Here is an 18,965-nt window from a genome sequence, read left to right on the forward strand (position 1 = left end):
CTTATCAGGTATCTTCAGGACAAGCTGCATGTCCTCCTCTGTGGCCTAGCAAGGCTGTTCCTCCCTCGGGGGAGGGGGAGGAGGTAAAGGAGCTAGTCACTGAGTTCATGTCAGAAATAGTTCCTGTTACCCTTACTAGGAAAACCCACTTGGATACTGAGAAACCATGGGCTACATCCAAGCAGGGGTTCTAGGTTACATCCATACATGGTCCTTGTGCTCAACCATGTTTGTAGCAACTATATTATTAATAGCCAGAAGCTAGAAACAACCCAGATGTCCATCAACGGAGCAATGGAAACAGAAATTGTGGCACTTTCACACAATGAAATACTACTCAGCAATTAAAAACAAGGAAATCGGGAAATTTGCAGGCAAATGGTGGGATCTAAAAAAGATCATCCTGAGTGAGGTATCACAGGAGCAGAAAGACACACATGGTATATACTCACTTATATAGACCTATAAGATAGGATAAACATACTAAAATATGTACACCTAAAGAAGATAAACAAGAAAGAGGACCCGGAGTAAGATGATTAATCCTCACTTAGAAAGACAAATGGGATGGACATGGGAAGTAGAAGAAAACAGGAAACAGGTCAGGAGCCTACTGCAGAGGGCCTCTGAAAGACTCTACCTAGCAGTATTGCAAAGCAGATGCGGATACCAGTAACCAAACCTTCAGCAGAGTGCAGGGATTCATATGATTAATAAAAGGGGGAGTTAATATGACCGGGAGAGGACAGGAGCTCCACAAGGACAAAATATATCAGGGCACTGGGGTCCTTTATGAGACTGTTTCTACAACAAGTATTTTTTAAAAGTGAAATCATACTATTTTTCAGGTCACAAAATAGGAAAACTAGACAATAAATAATATGAAAAGATTTTAAACCCATACAAGTATATGAAAAATAATTTTCTTTTGAAAAAACAATGAATGGAAGCATAAAGAAAAGTTTTTTGAAGAAAAGAATAGCTGAAATAATTAAATCCATGTTTTTGTTGTTGTTTAAGATAAAAAAACAGAGCTTCTTAAGAAAAAAATTACTCAACAAACCTTGAAATAAAGAAAAGAATACTCAAAGTAAGAGAATACAACTGACAAGAGGGGTACAAAAAAATCTCACTAGAGATTATGATGAAATTGTTCAAATTTTGGTAACTTAGAATTGGAAAAATTTCCAGAAAAATAAACATTACCAAATCTACATTAGGGTAAACCAGAAAACATGAACAGGCTGGCGGCAAGTATTAAATGTTAATCAATAATAAGAAGCTTCCCACTTTAGAAAAGCTTGGGACCAGAGAGTGTCATTAGTAAGTTCTATCAAACATTAATAGAAGAAATAATATAAATTTCCCTAAACATACTTCCCCTAAATAAAATAAATACTTCCAGACTTATTCTGCAAGGCTACTATTAGCTTCCTACCAAAATAAGATAAGAATACAATAACTATTATAATCTAACACTATTTTTACATTTTTATTCTTTTTTAAATATTTCATGTACTATATGTGATTATATCCTTTTCTTTTCCCCAAATATTCCCAGATCTTCCACAGCTCCTTACCCAAAAAACTTCACATTCTTTCTCTCTCTCAAAACAAAACCCAAGAAGATAGAAAATGCCAAACCATAAAGCAAGCAAACAAACAAACAAAAGAAAACACACAAAAAAACCCACCATGGATTCTGTTCTGAGTTGGTCAACTACTACTGAGCATGAGGCTTGACATGGCATGTCATTGATCTATCTACTATCACTCCAGTGGAGAAGCTGAATTTTCTTTCTCCCAACAGGCAGTATTTGGAAATAGCTTCTTGGTTAGGAGTGGGAGTTCGTGGCTACTTCCCCTTTTTCCATGCTGAGATTTTTGTCTGGCTTGAATTTGTGAATGTCTTATACATGTTCTTATGGACTCTATGAGTTCATATGTGTCTCTGTTCTGCTGTGTCTGGAAAACAGTTTCCTCAGAGTCCCCTACTACCTGTGGCTCTTACAATATTTACACTTCCTGTTCCACATAGATCTTGAAGCCTTGAGGTGAGCAGTGTGATATAGATATCCATTCAGGGCTCAGGGCTCCAAAGTTTCACACTGTCTTCATGTTGTCTAGTTGTGGATCTCTGTGTTAATTGCCACCTACTACAAAAAGAAGCTTCTCTGATGAGGGCTGAGCAATGCAGTGATCTACAAATTCCCTAATTTATTCTTGATGAACATAAACACTGAGATCTTCAACAAAATACTTGTAAATGAAATCAGCACACAAAATGGTTATTCCTTCTGATCACAGGAATGCAATGGTAGTATAATATTTATGAATCAAATATATGTGATATATCATTATCAACAAAAAGTAGGATAAAAAACATGGTTACCTCAACTCGTAAAAAAAAGCACAAGATGAAACTCAGCATCCTTTTATGATCAAAATGGGAACACAGGTCAGCATAATAAAGGCCATTTATAGAATGGCAAAACTTAACAATATGCTAAGTAAAGAACAGAGAAAAACTTTCTGAGACATCTGAACGAAGACAAGTGCATATGCTTCCAACACTTTTATTCAACGTCGTGTTTGAAGCTCTAGGCAGAACAAGTAGGAAAGAGAAATAAATAAAGGACATCAGGTTAAAAAAGAAGGAAAACTCTCAGTGTTTACACATGAAATGATCTTACAGAAATCAAGAAAAAACTACTAAACTATTAGAATTAGTAAATTAGGATAAACAGAATGGCTAACTAGATAAAGACCCTTGCCACACAAATCCAACAATGAAAGTATTATCCTCTAGACTCACATGAAGGCAAAAGGGGAGAACCAACTCCACAAAGTTGTCCTCTGACCTCCATACATGTACCACAGCACATACGGCACCCAAACAACCACAATAATAATGAATAAATTTCTTTATTATAGCCTGCCAAGTCACCTGAAAGAAAACCCAACAGTGGTAAACTACACCTCAAACCCTGTGTTCCCTTTTTTACCCCAAAATTCTGCCTGCTTTCTCTGAGGCCTACCAACACCAGCGACTCCAGGTGAGCCCCTCCTTTCCCCGAAGCCACTGTCTGCCAACTACTCTGAAAGCATCCCAAACAGCAGTAAGCTGTACTCCAAACCTTGTGCTCCTGTCCTCTCCAGGTCTTACTATCTCCCTCTTCTTTCCTAAGATTCCTGCACTCTCTCCAAAGTTTGTTTATGAGTCTCATTATCTGTTCTTATACACTGCTGGGTAGAGTCTTTCAGAGGCCCTCTATGATAAGCTCCTGTCCTATTTCCTGTTTTCTCCTTCTTCCAATGTCCGTCCTGTTTGCCTTTCTGAATGAGGATTCATCATCTTACCCAGGGTCCTCCTTCTTGCTTAGCTTCTTTAAGTGTACAGATTTTAGTATGTTTAACCTATATTATATGTCTAGTACCGACTTATAAGTGAGTATATATGGTGTGTCTTTCTGTTTCTGGGATACCTCACTCAGGATGATCTTTTCTAGTTCCCACCATTTGCCTGAACATTTCATGATTTCCTTGTTTTTAATTGCTGTGTAGTATTCCATTGTGTAAATGAACCACAACTTCTGTATCCATTCCTCAACTGAGGAGTATCTGGGTTGTTTCCAGCTTCTGGCTATTGCAAACAAACCTGCTACGAACACGGTTGAACAAATGTCATTGTTGTGTACTTGAGCATATTTTTGATATATGCCTAGGAGTGGTATGGCTGGATCTTGGGAAAGCATTATTCCTAATTGTCTGAGAAAGCAGCAAATTCATTTCCAAAGTGGTTATACAAGTTCATATTTCCACCAGCACTGGAAGAGGGTTCCTTCTCCACATCCTCTCCAGCATGTATTGTCACTTCAGTTTTTGATCTTAGCCATTCTGATGGGTGTAAGGTGAAATCTCAGGGTTGTTTTGATGTGCATCTCCCTGATGACAAAGGACATTGATCATTTCTTTAAGTATTTCTCTGTCATTCTATATTCCTCTACAGAGAATTCTCTGTTTAGCTCTGTACCCCATTTTTAATTGGATTACTTGATTTGTTGCTTTTTAACTTCTTTAGTTCTTTATATATTCTGGATATTAGCCCTCTGTCAGATATAGGTTTGGTGAAGATCCTTTCTCAGTCTGTAGGCTGTCGTTTTGTTCTGAGGACAGTGTCCTTTGCTTTACAGAAGCTTTTCAGTTTCATGAGGTCCCATTTATTGATTGCTGCTCTTAGAGCCTGTGCTGTTGGTATTCTGTTCAGGAAGTTGTCTCCTGTGCCAATGAGTTCTAGGCTCTTCTCCACTTTTTCTTCTAACCCATTTAGTATGTCTGGTTTTATGTTGAGACCTTTGATCCACTTGGACTTTACTTTTGTGTAGGGTGATAAATATGGATCTATTTCCATTTTTCTACATAGCAACAGAACCAAAATATCTGGGCTCTACAGGGGTCTTTTCTGAGACTAATACTCCAACCAAGGACCATTCATGGATATAACCTAGAACCCCTGCACAGATATGGCCCACGGCAGCTCACTGTCCAAGTGGGTTCACTAGTAAGGGGAACAGGGACTTTCTCTGATATGTACTCCATGGCTGGGTTTTTGACTGCCACCCCTGAATGGGGGAGCAGCCTTGCTTGACCACAGAGGAGGACAATGCAGCCAGTGTGGATAAGAACAGATAAGCTAGGGCAAGATGGAAGGGGAGGAGGACCTCTCCTATCTGTGGACTTGGAGAAGGGCATAGGAGGAGATGAGGGAGGGTGAGATTGGGAGGGGAGGAGGTAGGTGGCTACAGCTAGCATACAAAGTGAATAAACTATAATTAATATAAAAATTAAAATAAAAAAAAACTGTGCTCCTTTTCTAGCTCCACAATTCTATCTGCTTTTCCAAGGCTAACCAGCACCAGTAACTCCAGATACGCCCCTCTCTCTCCCCAACCCTTGCCAACCAACTCCCCTGAAAGCAAACCCAACTGTGTTATCCCTGGGAAGACGGTCCTGGGATGTATAAGAAAGTAGGATGAGGAAGCAAGAGGGAGCAAGCCAGAAACTCCTCTATGGATTCTGTTTCAATTCTTGCCTTCAGGTTCTTGTCTTAAGTTCCTGTTCTGAATTACCTTCATGGTAGACTGTAATAGAGACATGTAAGTTAAATTAAACCTTTCCTCTTTAAGTCACTTGTGATCGTGGTCTTTATAAAGGCAACAACAACAACAAAAACCGAACAAAGACAGAACCTCACTGGCAAAGAGACACAGGATGAAAAATGAAAAAACAGAAAACGGTATATTAAACAAACAGAAGTAGAAAACACATTAGGCTAGCCATATTCATATCTAAAAAAATAGACTACAAGCCAAAATTAGTCAGAAAACATAATAAAGTTCAGTATATATTAATAGAGAGAATAATCTATCAATAAGATATAATTATTGAAAATATACACATCGATCTTTCATGTACTTAATTTCCTAAGACTTATACTATTGGATATAAACAGATTGATTTATAAAGATACAATAGCTGTGAGACAGCTCAATAACCCATCTAATAAACAGACCATCAAAACAAGTAAACAAAATAGTCAGAGTTAAATTTCAATGTAGTTAAATGGATTAGAAAGATAACTATAGAATATTCCATCCAACAGCTGTGGAATACACACTATTCTCAGCAGCTCGTAGAACTTTTTCCAATACAGATCACAGTTTAGGCCATCAAGCAAGTCTTAAAAATAGAAAAATTTGAAATTATTTCAGATATCGTATCTTATCATAAGAAAATAAAACTAAAAAGCAACATCAAGAGAAACTACAGAAAATACATAAACATGGAAATTAAATATTATGCTTTTGACCAAACAATATGTTACTGAATCAAGTGCAAAGATTGAAAACTTTCTAGGACCTGATAAAACAGGGTCAGATGAAAGGGGAGGAGGTCCTCCCCAATCAGTGGACTTGGAAAGGGGCAGAGAGGAGACGAGGGAGAGAGGGTGGGAATGGGAGGGAATAAAGGAGCGGGATACAGAGTTAATAAAATGTAACTAATAATAAAAAAGAAAACTTTCTAGCATCAAATGAAAATGAAAACAGTATTTTAGTGGAACATTTTTCATACAGCAAAAGTAGCCATTAGAAAAAATTTTATACCAGGTGCGGTGGTGCATGCCTATTATCCCATCACTGAGCATCACTCAGAGAGGCAGAAGCAGGAGGATCTCTGTGAATTTGAAGCCAGCCTGGTCTACAAAGTGAGGCCAGGATAGCCAAGGCTACATGGAGAAACTGTCTTGAAAAAAAAAAAAAAAAGAAAAGAAAATTCATAACTAAGGATGCCACATTAGAACAAACTGCAGAGCCTTCAGACAAGTAACAAAGTGGCATGTATCCCATCTTACAAACCGTAACAAGGCTCTGAGATGGCCCATCCCAATATCCATCCCTTCTATGAACTTCTGTAGCATGTGAAGGGGCCAGTCCTGTAGCTCCAAAGCTGTGGAGCTCCATGACACAGGGTAACAATGAAATATCTGAGAGGAGCCCCTGGGATGATCCAGTGTTGATAATGTGGCAAAAGCCAGAGGCCTAGGAAACAGACCAATGGACTCACTCTAATGAACATTTGCAAGTACAAATGTTTGGGCAAAAGGGTATACTGTATGACACAGCGTGACACATCACAGCTTCCATGGTGAGATTTTTGCTTTGTTTTGTTTTTTTCAGGTTTTCTTTTCCTTTTGGGGAGGTTTCAGGTGCAGAGGGTGGATATAGGGAGATGGGAAGATAAGTGGGTTTGGGGTGCATGATGTGAAATTTACAAGGAATCAAAAAAATTAATCTAAAAAAGAAAGATATGCAATGTATTATTTATAAATACAAATGCTACTCTAATGAGATGTTTTACCCCCAAATTAGCATTTTTTCTTACAATATCTGTATTGGTGTGATGAAGAATATTTACGTGTAAAAAGGCTCTGAGTTCAATGCTTCAGCACTATTTTAATATACTTAAAATTTGGTAATGCCTTGTCCAGAAATCCAGCTATGTGCATCCAAAGAGACATGGCTGACATCTTGATGTAGCATCATCCCTAATTACACATGGATATGATGAACAAGGAACTTTTCATATATAGAAATTTTACCTATATTATCCCATTTAATCCTCACAAGCATGAGGTAGGTACACTTAGTATTCACTTTAATATGACACAGCACAAGGAAGATAATTTTATTATTGAAGAAAGTGTGCATGAGTGTGAGCATACACATATGGAGGTCAGAAGACAACTTTCAAGACTCAGTTCTATCCTTCCACAGTGATTCCCAAGGATCAAACAGGTTACCAATGCCTTTTACCAACAGAACCACTTTTCCAACCCTCTAAAAATTATATTTTTTATTTATACACATGCATGTGCATGTGTGAGTACATGTGTGTGCACATGTGTGCACATGTGTGTGTGTGTTGTATATTCACATTTTGGGGAGAAGGGCTGTATGTGAAGGCCAGAAAAGGATGCTGGATTTTCTTATCTACCACTCTCCACCTTATTGCACTAAGTAAGACACAGTCTCTTACTCTATTTGGCAGCCAGCAAGCCCCAGTGATCCTCTTGTCTCTGCTCCCACAAAGCACTGGGGTTGGCTTTTTATGTGGATGATTGGAATTTGAACTCAGGTCTTTATTATTGCACAGAAAACACTCTTACCCACTGAAGCACCTCTGCAGGCCCTGTATTCTTATATTAGTTGTTTGAAGGCCTTTACTTTTCTTCCCCAAAGTGCAAACACAGTTTTATACAAAGTAGTTTATTGCTTACTTTCTCAAGGTTCTATGTAGCAACTGTCCCCAAATTTAGTAAGGTATAAATGACAAATGGTATATATTTGTAATATATACTATGAGGTTTTAATGTATAAACACGATGTAAGAAGATTATCAATAGTCTTAATCTTAGTTTATGAACTTCAAGATAGAGTTCATGATTTATCTGTAGTCCTGGCACTACAGTGGTTGTAACATACCAGGCACTCAGTCAATTTTATATTCACCTTTTTCAGAACCAAGGGCTTACCTAAAAATAACAAAATTCCCTATGGGTTTCATTTTAGTCAGAGAAAATGGACAATAACCACCATATAATATGACAGAGAAGGTAAGAATGGGTCTGATGAACTCTTGAGAGATTGCTTGTATATTAAACAGACCACTCTGGGGTGACCATCACAGGATAAATGAAGCCACATGGCTATTTCAATAGGATTGGAGCATAAAGAATGTTATTCAATCTACTGGAAAGGTAGAAGATGTAAGAAGGGAGCAAATCGGAAGATTGGTATGTGCCATAGCAAACATGTTGACTTTCAGTTGGGGTCATATAGCAAAACATTAGAGAGATTTTTGAGGAAAAGCGATATGCTACCATTTAGGTATAACAGGATCACTCGAGCTAATGTGTTAGGGACAAAGACAAAGACAGATGAGTTAAGGCTAGTTAAGGCACCACTATAATTCTGTAAAGGAGAGAAAATAGCTCACTAGACCAGCTATTTTAGGTTGATGGTGGTGAAAAGGGATTCAGTTGAGAATTTGTTTTATTATGAATAGAGATAATCTTGTTTGTTTATGTATTTCTTATTATAGATTACAGTGATTGCTCTAGCAAGTGAGTAAAAGAACATACTGAAATTTGGTGGGAAGGCAAAGCCATGGCATCTTGAATTGTGTGCTTCAGCTAAGCTAAAAGCAAGACAAATTAAATGAATGAGTAAACACAAAGAGGTCTCATTTATTTTCTACATCCAGAAGTTTGCATATTTATTTATATCTCCTAGAATACCATTCATTACAAACTTCTCAAGCAAAATCCATTACTGTTGTTAAAATTCCGACAGTGTAGAGCTGCAGCTACATGGCAGAGTACCTCCTTAGCATGTGCAAGAAATATCTTTGGGGTTGATTCCCAGCAACCTACATAGAGATGCCTGTTACATGCAGCCTGGAATACACAGAGTCATCTTCCTTTGTTGACATTCTTGGTTGAGATAGTTTATTTCAGGACTCTGACAACTGTGATACCAAAAGGTGTTTATACTCTTATCACACCCAAAGATGGTCATTAGTCTGTGAAAGGCATTGGTAAGTTTTTTTTTTTTTTCAGGGAAATGAGAAAGATTTGCATGACATCTCTATATTACAGTGATGGATGAATGAACAAGATGTTGTTGTACCTCACTTTCTAATTAATTTAAAATGTATTCCCTCCTGTACTTTACACTTCTTATAATTGGAGGTTAAAAAAGTTACTATCAGTTGGGTGGTGGAGGTGCACATCTTTAATCCCAGCACTCAGGAGGCAAAGTTGAGGTCAGCCTCATCTACAGAGCTAGTTCTAGGACACCCAAGGCTACACAAAGAAACCCTGTCTCAGAAAACAAACAAACAAAAGTTACCAACATATCCTTCCATACTACTGCAATGAAGGCATTTAAAAAAGAGAGCTAACTGGATCCTAAGCCTACCATGCCACCAGGGATCTTTGAGCAGCCTTCGCATTTCAGTCTGCTCACTTGACTACTAGCCTAAAACCCATTTCATATAAAAAAAGAGACTGCTGAAGATATGCAGGAGTGTATTTTCACTCATAAATGAACTATACAGTTGAGATTCCTCTGACTCTTGATCTTCATTAACAGAGTTTTGTGCCTCAGAAAGGGGCAGTGAGAACAACTAGCCACCAAAACGTTGCTGTTTTATCAAACAAGAGAATCATTCTCTCTGAGTTCTGTAATAGCCAAGACTCAACTTAAAAGAAAATGCACAAACCCTTATCATGTCACCTTTCTTCATCCAGAATGACTCCACTGTCTGTGAATCTGAGCCCACAGGGGCTAATGAATGCTGTGACTGCTCCAGGGGAATACCATGGCAGTGATGAAAAACACTCTGACCTCTCTCTGTGAACGCCACGATTTCCTATGGTTTGTGGAGGGAGGTGTAGAAAGCACTATGTCATGTGTTACATGATATAAAATTGATGAGTAATTTGCATTCTTCAGGTAGAAAGCTAATAAAGCCTAATGGTTAAAAGAGGGCACTGGTTGGGTGCAGTGGCTCATGCCTGTATTTCCAGCACTTGGGAGGCAAAAGCAGGTGAATTTGTGTGAGGATGAGGCCAGCCTGGTCTGCAAAGTGAATCCAGGACAGCCAGGGCTATACAGAGAGACCATGTCTCAAAAAACCAAAGGGGTGGGGTGCACTGAAGTTGCCTGGGCTTAAAATGCATAGCCTAGGCCATTTAGCTAATATTTACTCTCCTGATATGTACGAAGATACCTTAGGCATATTAGACATCTCGATGAAAAAATGGTGGGGATTCCTACCTTTGGAAAATTTGAGTGAGACCTCATCACTAATCTATTACTAACAAGCCTCATTGACATTTCCTTCATTTAGCCAATATTATTCTTGTTTGCCTTTTCATTGCATTGTGTGTGAGGGGGTGGATATCAAGAAACAATCTGTAGAAGTCAGTTCTCTCCTTCTACCATGTGAGACCCAGGAATTTAATCTGGGTCATCATCCTATGGGGCAATTGACTTCATCTGCTAAGCCATCTTGTCAGTCAAAAAAAAATTTTTTTTTTTGGGACAAGATCTCATATTGTATCCCAGAGTATTCTCAGTGTCATTATATAACTCAGGCTGGCTTCAAACTCAAGGTGATCCCCTGCCACGTATGGGATTACAGGTCTTCCCCATAATCCTCAATTTAGCTAAATTTCGTCTTATATAAATCTTACTACTAGACTCTTCCCAAATTCCTTGCTTTCGTGTGATATGGAAATTATAGCATTAAAGAAGTCAGAGATCGTTTCTAGTTATCATCAATTTATGACTAAGTCATGACTAACCATGATTTGTGATTCTTTTTGTAAATTAAGACGGGGTTGCATGGTTCTCTGCCAGATACACATGGCAGGAAAGTTTAAGAAACATAAAAAGAATAAGTTGTTATTTTTAGTATTAATTACAGTTTATTTACTTTGTATCCCAGCTGTAGCCCCCTGCCTCCCTCCCTTCCAACCAATCCCACTCTTCCTCCTTTATCCCCTCCCATGCCTCTCTCCAAGTCCACTGATAGGGGAGGTCCTCCTCCCCTTCCATCTGACCCTAGCCTATCAGGTCTTATCAGGACTGGCTGCACTGTCTTCCTCTGTTGCCTGGTAAGGATGCTCCCCCATCAGGGAGAGGTGATCAAAGAGCAGGCTAATCAGTTCATGTCAGAGACAGCCCCTTGTTCCCCTTATTAGGGTACTCATTTGGCTACTGAGCTGCCATGGGTTACATCTGTGCAGGGGTTCAAGGTTATCTCCATGCATGGTCCTTGGCTGGAATATCAGTCTCAGAAAAGGCCCCTGGGCCACAATTTCTTGGTTCTGCTGCTCTCCTTGTGGAGCTCCTGTCTCCTCCATGTCTTTCTATCTTCCCCTTTTCTCATAATATTCCCTGTACTCTGCCCAAAGTTTGGCTCTGAGCCTCAGCATCTGCTTGCTCAAGTACACAGTAAGGACATTTGCTCAACCATGTTCATAGCAGTTTTATTCATAATAACCAGAATCTGGAAACAACCTAGATGTCCCTCAAGTGAGGAATGGATACAGAAATTGTGGTACATTTACACAATGGAATATTACTCAGCAATTAAAAACAAGGAAATCATGAAATTTTCAAGCAAATGGTGGGAACTAGAAAAGATTATCCTGAGTGAGGTATCCCAGAAGCAGAAAGACACAAATGGTATATACTCACTTATAAGTGGATATTAGATATATAATATAGGATAAACATACTAAAATCTGTACACCTAAAGAAGCTAAGCAAGAAGGAGGACCCTGGTGAGATAATCAGTCCTCACTCAGAAAGGCAAATGGGACAGACATCGGAAGAGAATAAGTTTTTGTTGTTTGTTTGTTTGTTTTTGTAAGGCAAAATGTGAGCTCTTAGAAGCCATGTGCTCTTAAGACATTGGGATGTCAGGGGAGCAGTACACTCATACATAGCTTTTTGATTACCTTAGACTTATTCACATATCAAATATATGCGGCTTTGGGGTTGAGAGATGAAAATATAAGAATATGGGGAAAATAGGGTATAATACCCACCAATTGGAGAAAAGTAAAGAAGAGAGGGAAGTATGGAAGAGAAATGAAACAAGGGGCTGAAAAATTTATTTCAAATTTTATTTTAAGTATTATTTTACTCTTACTAGTGTTTATTAATCATGCATGTTAATAGGGCTCAGTGGGATGGTCCAAAATATGCATGCATTTACCAAATCCGGCCTTTCTTTACTCACACTCGGCCTCTCCAATTTTTGGTAATTACTACTCTACATTCAGGCAGACTTTATTTAAAAAAAAAAAAAAAAACAAACTTCAAAATATGCGTGAAAATATGCAGAACTTGTCATTCTTTTTCTATCTTACTTGACATAATGTTCTGCAATTTCATCCATTTTGGTGCAAATGGCAAAATTTAATTTTCCTTTAAGAATTAATAATAGAGCGGCGGGGCAAGATGGCAGCGCCGGGAGGACTCTCATTCTGAGGAGCAGCACAGCAGGATTGGCACAGTGACCAGCAATCAGAACTCGCGGCCATAAAACACAAGTGGTTGTGTTTCTCAGGTGAGAGGATACCCCATGGTGGGGGATTCGATCAGCTTTAACTCACCCGGCTAAACCGCGGAAGAGATCCCCGTTCCGCCAGGCGCTTAGTCGCCAGCCCAGAGCTACCCGCCAGTGCGATCTGGTCATGGTCCCAGACTGAACTGTGGGCCCACAACACCATAGACTGGATTTCCCAGTCGAGAGATAACCCCACAGAGCAGGAAACAATTGGGACCGACCCCAGGTTACCCAGACATCCCCTGGAAAAGACTCGGGTTCCGCGGGTGCCCCAGGAGCCAGCCCGGACCCAGAGCCGGGAGGGACAAAGGCGCCTGCCTGCACAGAGCCCTGCCTGCGCGCGTGATTTGCCGCCTCAGATAGAACTGTGGGCACCAGGGCAACAGGGCACCAGACTGCGTGTCTCTGGAAGGAGGAAACCCCCAGCGGAGGGGGTCAGCAGCTCTAACGCTTAGGACACCCAGCACCAAAACACTTCCTGGACTCACGCAGACTCTAGTGCAGGCAGAAGTGCTGTGCTCTGCCGCCATTGTTGCGTTCCCCTGGGGCACTGGGACACACAGCTGCATCCTCGGACCTGCAGGAGCCGAAGAGCCATTACAGTAGCCCTCAGATACTGTGCCAGGGATCGGCCAGTTGTCCCTGGCTGGACTGCCAAAACTGTAGGAATCCCTGATCCTTCAGGGGGGCTGCACCCACAGCGTCTGGACCAGAGTGGTGCCTACAGCCTCCATCCCAGACAGAGACACACAGCTTCTGGTCCAGAGTGAGGCACCCAGCCTCCAGACCAGAGCAGCGCCCCCAGGCGCCAACTCAACCTAGGTGCACATTCTCCAGGTCCAGAGCAGAGCAATCAGCCTTTGGCCCAGAGACTTGCTGAGTGCACCTCCCACTTTCTCAGACAGAACTGTGCGCCCCAGGATAACAGACTGAGTTTCCCTGTTGGGAGAAAACCACATAGCTAGGGAATCAGCAATTTCTTCAAGAGGACTGAACATGGAAATTTAGTGAGCAGCAGCACACTAAATTTATAACAAGAAACCCAGCAGTGGGGTAGCTGTCTTGAGAAATTTTATGGGTAAGAGGAGATCCCCCCCCCGCCTAACATAGACCACAGCTACTACTCAGGGCTATAAACCAGAGGTGAGCAGTGGCAACTCCGGAGAAACACTGGCCATACAGTGACCATAACCAAAAAGCAGAGAAGGACTCCTTCAGGAAAAATCATCTTCCGGCCAAGGGGATACTCCCTACCTCAGGACTCCAGGAAGCACAGAAACTAACAGCCAACACCTAAATCAGCCCAATGGGTAGAGGTCAGCGTAAAGGCTCAACCAACAAAAGACAGAGCAATATGGCATCTCCAGAACCCAGCCATCCAGGGGCGAACAGCCCTGAACAATGCAGCATAATAGAAAATCAAGAAGATGACCTTACATATATGTTGATGAAGAGAATAATAGAGGAAACAGATAAAATACGTAAAGAATTAGAGGAAGATAAAACCAAACAGATCATGGCTATCCGTAAAGAAATGGAGGAAGATAAAGACAAGCAAATTAGGGCCATCCGTGAAGAAATACGGGAAGATGCAGCCAAACAGCTTGTGGCCTTCAGAGAAGAAATAATTAAATCACTGAAAGAAATCAAAGAGACAGAGTTGAAGGAACTAAAAGAAAAAGAGGAAAATACAAGCAGACAGGTGAAGGAAGTAAACAAAACAACTCAAGACCTGAAGATAGAACTAGAAAAATTAAAGAAAACACAAATGGAGGAAATAATGGAGAGGAAAAATTTAGGGAAGAAAACAGGAACTACAGAGGTAAGCATAACCAACAGAATACAAGAAATGGAAGAAAGAATCTCAGGTGTAGAAGATACAATGGAAGAAATCGATGTATCTGTCAAAGAAAATGTTAAATCCAAAAAATTCCTGACACAGACCGTCCAAGAAATCCAAGACAATATGAAAAGACAAAATCTAAGAATAATAGAAATAGAGGAAAAAGAAGACTCCCTTCTCCAAGGCCCAGAAAATATTTTCAACAAAATCATTGAAGAAAATTTCCCCAAGTTAAAGGAGAAGCCAATAAGGATACATGAGGCCTACAGAACACCCAACAAATTTGACCAGAAAAGAAAATCCTCCCGCCACATAATAATCAAAACAGGAAGTATACAGAACAAAGAAAAATACTAAAAGCTGCAAGGGAAAAAGGCCAAGTAACATATAATGGCAAACCCATTAGAATCACACCTGACTTTTCAACAGAAACTATGAAAGCCAGAAGGGCCTGGACAGATATCATGCAGACCCTAAGAGAACACAGATGTCAACCCAGGCTACTATACCCTGCAAAACTCTCAGTCCTCATAGACGGAGAAAACAAGATATTCAATGACCAAAAACAAATTTCAACAATACCTACACACAAATCCAGCATTACAGAAGACACTGGAAGGGAAAATACAACCCAAGAAAATTAGCTTCTGTCAAGAAAACACAGGAAATAATTAACCTTACTACAGCAAAACAAAAAGCAACCAAGCACACAAACTTATGAACACAGCCAACATCAAAATCAAAGGATCTAACAGCCACTGGTCATTAATCTCTCTCAACATCAATGGACTCAACTCTCCAGTAAAAAGACACAGATTAACAGAAAGGATACGTAAACAAAACCCAGCAATATGTTGCATACCAGAAACACACCTAAGACACAAAGATAGACATTACCTGAGGGTAAAAGGTTGGAAGATGACTTTCCAAGCAAATGGACCCAAGAAACAAGCAGGAGTAGCCATTCTAATATCTGATAAAATAGACTTTCAACCAAAATTAATAAAAAGAGATGGGGAAGGACACTTCATACTCATCAAGGGAAAATTCCACCAGGAAGACATCACAATCCTGAACATCTATGCCCCAAATACAAGAGCACCCACATTTGTAAAAGAAACATTGATAAAATTTAAACCACATATAGATCCCCACACATTAATAGTGGGAGACTTCAACACCCCACTCTCAACAAAGGACAGGTCAACAAAACAGAAATTAAACAAAGAAACAATATCTCTGACAGAGGTCATGAATCAAATGGACCTCACAGACATCTACAGAACTTTACACCCAAACACAAAAGAATTTACCTTCTTCTCAGCACCTCATGGAACCTTCTCCAAAATAGACCATATAGTGGGTCACAAAGCAAGCCTCAACAGATACAAGAAGACTGAAATAATCCCTTGTATCCTGTCTGATCACCATGGATTAAGCTGGACTTCAACAACAACAGAAATAGCAAAAAGCCTACACACTCATGGAAACTGAACAACTTGTTACTAAATGACAGCTGGGTCAGGGAAGAAATAAAGAAAGAAATTAAAGCCTTTCTAGAACTCAATGAAAATGAAGACACAACATACCCTAACTTGTGGGACACAATGAAAGCAGTGCTAAGAGGAAAGTTCATAGCACTAAGTGCCTTCAAGAAGAAATTTGAGACAGCTCATTCAAGCAACTTAATGGCCCACTTAAAAACCCTAGAAAAAGAAGAAGCAGACACACCAAAAAGGAGTAGACGGCTGGAAATAATCAAACTCAGGGCTGAAATCAATCAATTAGAAACAAATAAAACAATTCAAAGAATCAATGAAACCAAGAGCTGGTTCTTTGAGAAAATCAACAAGATAGACAAACCCTTAGCCAAGCTAACTAAAAGGCAGAGAGACACCAACCAAATCAACAAAATCAGAAATGAAAAGGGGGACATAACTACAGACACTGAGGAAATCCAAACAATCATTAGGACTTACTTCAAAAGTCTATATGCCACAAAATTTGAAAATCTAAATGAAATGGACAATTTTCTTGATCGATTTGACTCACCAAAGCTGAATCAGGACCAGGTAAATCAACTAAATAGTCCTATATCCCCCAAAGAAATAGAAGCAGTCATCAAAAGTCTCCCATCCAAAAAAAGCCCAGGACCAGATGGCTTCAGTGCAGAATTCTACCAGACCTTCAAAGAAGAGCTAACTCCAATTCTCTTCAAACTATTCCACAAAATAGAAAAAGAAGGAACATTACCAAACTCATTCTATGAAGCCACAATCACCTTGGTACCTAAACCTCACAAAGACTCAACAAAGAAAGAGAATTTCAGGCCAATCTCCCTTATGAACATTGATGCAAAAATACTTAACAAAATACTTGCAAACCGGATCCAAGAACACATCAAAGATATTATCCACTATGACCAAGTAGGCTTCATCCCAGGTATGCAGGGGTGGTTCAATATACGGAAATCCATCAATGTGATCCACCATATTAACAAACTGAAAGAAAAAAACCACATGATAATCTCCCTAGATGCTGAAAAAGCATTTGACAAAATCCAACATCCATTCATGTTTAAAGTACTGGAGAGTTCAGGGATACAAGGCACATATCTAAACATAGTAAAGGCGATATACAGCAAGCCTATAGCCAACATCAAACTGAACGGAGAGAAACTTAAAGCAATCCCACTGAAATCAGGGACAAGACAAGGCTGCCCACTGTCTCCATATCTCTTCAACATAGTGCTGGAAGTCCTTGCTAGAGCAATAAGACAGTCGAAGGAGATCAAGGGGATACAGATGGGAAAGGAAGAAGTCAAATTATCACTATTTGCAGATGATATGATAGTATATATGAGTGACCCCAAAAACTCTACCAGGGAACTCCTACAGCTGATAAACACCTTCAGCAAAGTGGCCGGATATAAAATTAACTCAAAAAAATCAGTAGCACTCCTGTATACAAAAGACAAAAGGGCTGAGAAAGAAATTAGAGAAACAACACCATTCACAATAGCCACAAATGACATAAAGTACCTTGGCGTAACCCTAACCAAGGAAGTCAAAGACTTGTATGAAAAAAATTTCAAGTCTCTGAAGAAAGAATTAGAGGAAGATATGAGAAGATGGAAAGATGTCCCATGCTCATGGCTTGGCAGGATTAACATGGTAAAAATGGCCATCTTACCAAAAGCAATCTACAGATTTAATGCAATTCCCATCAAATTGCCAACACAATTCTTTACAGACCTGGAAAGAAAAATTCTCAACTTCGTATGGAATAACAAGAAACCGAGAATTGCTAAAACAATCCTCTACAATAAAAGATCTTCTGGAGGTATCTCCATCCCTGATCTCAAGCTGTACTATAGAGCAACAGTTATAAAAACTGCATGGTACTGGCATAGAAACAGAATGGTGGATCAATGGAATCGAACAGAAGACCCAGAAATAAACCCACACACTTACGGACACCTGATTTTTGACAAAGATGCCAAAACCATACAATGGAAAAAAGATAGCATCTTCAACAAATGGTGCTGGTCCAACTGGATGTCTACATGTAGAAAAATGCAAATAGATCCATACTTATCACCCTGCACAAAACTGAAGTCCAAGTGGATCAAAGACCTCAACATAAAACCAGACATATTAAATCGGCTAGAAAAAAAAGTGGGGAATACCCTAGAACTCATTGGTACAGGAGAAAACTTCCTGAACAGAACACCAACAGCACAGGCTCTAAGAGCAACAATCAATAAATGGGACCTCATGAAATTGAAAAGCTTCTGTAAAGCAAAGGACACCGTCATCAAAACAAAGCGACTGCCTACAGATTGGGAAAGAATCATCACCAACCCTCTATCTGACAGAGGACTCATATCCAATATATATAAAGAACTAAACAAGCTGAAAAGCAACAAACCAAGTAATCCACTTAAAAAATGGGGAACAGAGCTAAAGAGAGAATTCTCTGCAGAGGAATATCGAATGGCAGAGAAGTAATTAAAGAAATGCTCAACCTCATTAGCCATTAGGGAAATGCAAATCAAAACAACCCTGAGATTTCACCTTACACCCATCAGAATGGCCAAGATGAAAATCTCAAGGGACAACACATGCTGGAGAGGTTGTGGAGAAAGGGGAACCCTTCTCCACTGCTGGTGGGAATGTAAACTGGTACAACCACTCTGGAAATCAATCTGGCGCTTTCTCAGACAACTAGGAATAGCGCTTCCTCAAGATCCAGCCATACCACTCCTAGGCATATACCCAAAAGAGGCGCAAGTACACAACAAGGACATTTGTTCAACCATGTTTGTAGCAGCTTTATTTGTAATAGCCAGAAGCTGTAAACAACCCAGATGCCCCTCAACTGAAGAATGGATGCAGAAACTGTGGTACATCTATAC

Source organism: Psammomys obesus, unplaced genomic scaffold (genome assembly GCF_907164565.1).
Source record: "Psammomys obesus unplaced genomic scaffold, mPsaObe1.curated_primary_1811, whole genome shotgun sequence".
In the NCBI taxonomy this organism is placed as follows: domain Eukaryota; kingdom Metazoa; phylum Chordata; class Mammalia; order Rodentia; family Muridae; genus Psammomys; species Psammomys obesus.